Source organism: Dipodomys ordii, unplaced genomic scaffold (assembly GCF_000151885.1).
Source record: "Dipodomys ordii isolate 6190 unplaced genomic scaffold, Dord_2.0 Scaffold213, whole genome shotgun sequence".
In the NCBI taxonomy this organism is placed as follows: Eukaryota; Metazoa; Chordata; class Mammalia; order Rodentia; family Heteromyidae; genus Dipodomys; species Dipodomys ordii.
In genome coordinates, this window is record NW_012267429.1 from 322,226 (window position 1) to 326,324 (window position 4,099).

A 4,099-nucleotide genomic window follows, 5' to 3' on the forward strand; every position below is an offset into this window, starting at 1 on the left:
TGAAGGCGTCTCTCCTGGTGCCGGTGGGCCAGGACTCAGTCAAAGCAACTACACTGGGCCAGCTGTACTCCTCTACTGGACACCAGGACTTTATAACTCTCCCCGAAGGAGAGCCTCTCAAGCGAGGTGGGCCATCCCCCAACCCATTCATTACAGTGCGTCCCAGTCTTCTCTGGAGCCGGCAGGTCCCTCCCTGCTGCTTAGAGTCCCAGATGCTGCTTCACAGACAAGGGTGGCAAAGGGCGCCAGGGAGCCATACTGGAAGCCAGAGGAAGATCCCAGTGGATGCAGATTCCTGCACAAGGCCCCGTCTCCCCGCTGTCCGCTCAGACACTGGTCCTCTCCTCTTATGGAGTTAGGGGTGTTCATTTTTTTTCTTGGAGCTTTTGAACCCTCGAGATGCACCCTGGCCAAAACAGATGGTAGAGGGCACTCTGGAACAAGGAACACATTATATGGTTTTTTCTTGGACAAAGCAACCAACCCACAACAGCACCTTGTCATGTTTCCTTTGTGTCTCGGAATGCTGTCCATTTCTTTTCCCTTTGTGAAACACAGAAGAAGTGGGGTCTGCTTATGGGGCAGTTCCCACCTCGGACCTCCTTCCCAGGGGCCCCAAGCGCACGACCCGCGTTCTAGGGGGAGCTCGGCTGAAGCCAGCCTTCCATCCTCTGACACTTCACCACCGTCACCCAGACCTCACACGCGTGCGTAACAGCCCGAGACTTCCGCCAGGGACCCACACACCCATCTTCCTGCCAATCTGCGTTCTTTGGCAACTTTTCCTGCTTGTTAACATTTTTCCCAAAGTTACACTTGAGAACAACTTTAACTCCACCCTAGGACACTGTGGCCAGGTAGAGACTGAAGTGGGCACAGAAGTCCTTCCCACCCTGCAGGCGTGGCCCCAGAGTGAAGCCTGCGTCCCAGGCCTCAGGCTCCAAAGCACAGGTGAAAGGAACCACAGGACCAGCTGTCAACGCCAGGGAGGCCGGTGTTCAAGCCAGTGCTTCCCACCCTCATGAAGAACGTGGACATGAGTTAGAGCACAGACTGAGGAGACAGCCACACTGACCTCTGACTGTAGGTTCTTCTACAGGGGCCCAGTGCAGTGGGTTCGGAGCTGAGTTCCATGGCGTCATCTGAACAGACTTCCATAGGGTCCCCAGGGTGGGGGCCTCCGGCTGACAGGCCTGGGCTGTGAGGGCAGAGGAGTGAGCATCAGCTCCACATAATTTCTGTAGTCCCAGATTCCTTCAGAGAAGTTTTTTTGTTGGTCATGTGGGTTGAACTCTAGGCCAGGGCGCTGTCCCTCAGCTCTTCGGCTCAAGGTGAGTGCTCTACCACTTGAGCCACAGCATCACTTCCGGCCTTTTCTGCTTATGTGGTGCTGAGGAATTGAACTCAGGGCCTCAGGCATGCAAGGCAAGCACTCACTGAGTCACCTTCCCAGTCCATAAAATGGCTTGATTCCTCAGCACTACATAAGCTGGAAATGGTGCTGTAGCTCAAGTGGTAGAGTGCTAGCCTTGAGCTGAAGAGCTGAGGGACAGCGTCCAGGCCCAGAGTTCAGGCTCCAGGAATGACACCAAAAAAAAAAAAAAAAAAAAGGATATTACCATTTTTTGGCTCAAGCTATTAACTCTGATCTTCCCAATTCCAGCCTCCCAGAAGCTAGGATTGCAAGCGTGAGCCACAGTGCTCAGCTCTGAAAATGATGTTTCTGAGGTGCCATGTGAAAACGCCTATAGGCGGTGTCAAAGCATCTTTTTGGGAAGATACTAAAACTACTGCAGCTACAAATCAGCCTCCTCCATAACAGCAGTGTTTGATCCAGCATATGAACAAGAAAAGAATCATCTAATACTCAGCTTCTTTTTCTTTTCTTTTTGTGCTGGTCCTGGGGCTTGAACTCAGGGCTGGGCACTATCCCTGAGCTTCTTTTGCTCAAGGCTAGCACTCTTATCACTTGAGCCACAGCGCCATTTCTGCCTTTTTCTGTGTGGTACTGGGGAATTGAACTCAGAGCTTTATGCATGTAGGGCAAGCACTCTACCACTAAGCCACATTTCCAGCCAATTACTTTTCTGACTAGGGTTTGAACTCAGGGTCTCATGCTTACTTGGCTAATGTTCTACAAATTGGGCCATCCTCCTACAGAGCCATTTGCTGGTTATTTTGGAGATAGGTACATACCACCACATACAGACATTTCTGTTGAGATTAGTCTCAAGAATATTATGGATGCAACAGAACACAGTGTGTGAAAGGAAATGTACTCATTACCTGACTCATATAATTGTAACCCCTTGATATACCACCTTTATAATAACAATATTTCTTAAATATTTCATTAAAAAAATATCATGGATGGACATTGTGATGAAGGATGGCTTGAACCACCATCCTCCAGATCTCAGCCTTAGCTCAGCCTGCAGATCTCAGCCTTAGCTCAGCCTGCAGATCTCAGCCTTAGCTCAGCCTCCAGATCTCAGCCTTAGCTCAGCCTCCAGATCTCAGCCTCCAGATCTCAGCCTTAGCTCAGCCTGCAGATCTCAGCCTTAGTTCAGCCTCTAGATCTCAGCCTTAGCTCAGCCTCCAGATCTCAGCCTCCAGCTCTCAGCCTTAGCTCAGCCTGCAGATCTCAGCCTTAGCTCAGCCTCTAGATCTCAGCCTTAGCTCAGCCTGCAGATCTCAGCCTTAGCTCAGCCTCTAGATCTCAGCCTTAGCTCAGCCTCCAGATCTCAGCCTCCAGATCTCAGCCTTAGCTCAGCCTCCAGATCTCAGCCTCCAGATCTCAGCCTTAGCTCAGCCTGCAGATCTCAGCCTTATCTCAGCCTCTAGCTCAGCCTTAGTTCAGCCTCTAGTGCCCAGCTAGCAATGGAATTTTGAGACAGTTATGAAGGTTTAAATGAAGGAATCATTTTTAAAGGAGGCAAAAACTGTTAGGGAGATAGGAACCAGTGGGAGGAGTATGGGCAAATAGGGAAGATGGAAGGGTGAGTTTGGTTAGTTTGCATGTATGATAATAGAAATATAATTAAGTCTTCCTTCTCTTGTATAGTTAATTTATCCTAACTTAGTTGTAAAAAGAGGCAAAGAAATTCCTGGAGTTATCTCTCCATGGTGCACCCTTAGCAGTTATGTCAGTGGAAGGCTTTGTTCCCTAGTTTCTGAAAACAAACAGATGTCTGGGAGAGGCTCATGCTACTGAGAGGCTGAGATTTGGAGATGGAGGTCTCAGGCCACAGGGCAAAAAGCACATGAGATTCTACCTTGCAGAGAAAGCTTGGCTTGGTGGGCATGTGTGTCATCCAAGCTACAAGAGTAGCTCCCTGGGCTGGGAAGGTGGCTCAGCGCTTGCCTTGCATGCATGAGGCCCTGGGTTCAATTCCTCAGCACCACATAAGCAAAAAGAAAAAAGCCAGAAGTGGTGCTGTGGCTCAAGTGGTAGAGTGCTAGCTTTGAGCTGAAGAGCTAAGGGACAGCGCCCAGGCCCAGAGTTCAGGCCCCATGGACTGGACCGCCCCCCCCCCCCAAGAAAAAGAGTAGTTCAGGGAGAAAGTGAGCCCTGCTTCAAAAACAGTCAGTACAGAAGAGGGCTGGAGGCATGGCTCAGCAGCAAAGTGCCTTCCTGACAAGGGCGAGGCCCCAAGTTCAAACCCAGTGCTGCCTGAAAAACAGCAACCAACAGTAGGCAAACAGGAAAGATGAAAAGCCAGAGTCCTCTGGGAGAAGAGAAAGGGGGAACTCAGCGTGGGACAAATCCCCCATGGTAGCTTTAGAAAGCTGAGTCCTAGCCACTGTGACCAGCTGGGGGCACAGGGGAAAATAGGGCCACCCTCCTTGGCCCCCTTTTTCTTCCCTCCTATGTTGTCCGTTCTGAAGGAAAGAACACAGACACTGTGTGTATAGCTTCTGTGGGTACTAAACCCCTATTCCCAGTGACTTGGTACCCTGCACCAGCACCTGTCAGCACAACAATGCCATATTACCAGGTCACCATGGAGGGCCCTTACCTACCCTCTACTTATTATTACCAGGTCACCATGGCGGGCCCTTACCTACCCTCTACTTATTATTACCAGGTCACCATGGC

At 50.5% G+C, this 4,099-nt stretch overlaps 1 long non-coding RNA gene across 1 annotated transcript; it reads right to left on the reverse strand.

Annotated features, from left to right (window-relative positions):
* Window positions 1-377: 377 nt before the first annotated feature.
* Window positions 378-1,197, reverse strand: LOC106000232. Its single transcript, XR_001175785.1, has 2 exons — window positions 1,076-1,197; window positions 378-434 (listed from the first exon to the last, which is right to left on the reverse strand). It is a non-coding gene; the product is annotated as an uncharacterized LOC106000232 (long non-coding RNA).
* Between the last annotated feature and the right edge of the window lie 2,902 nt (window positions 1,198-4,099).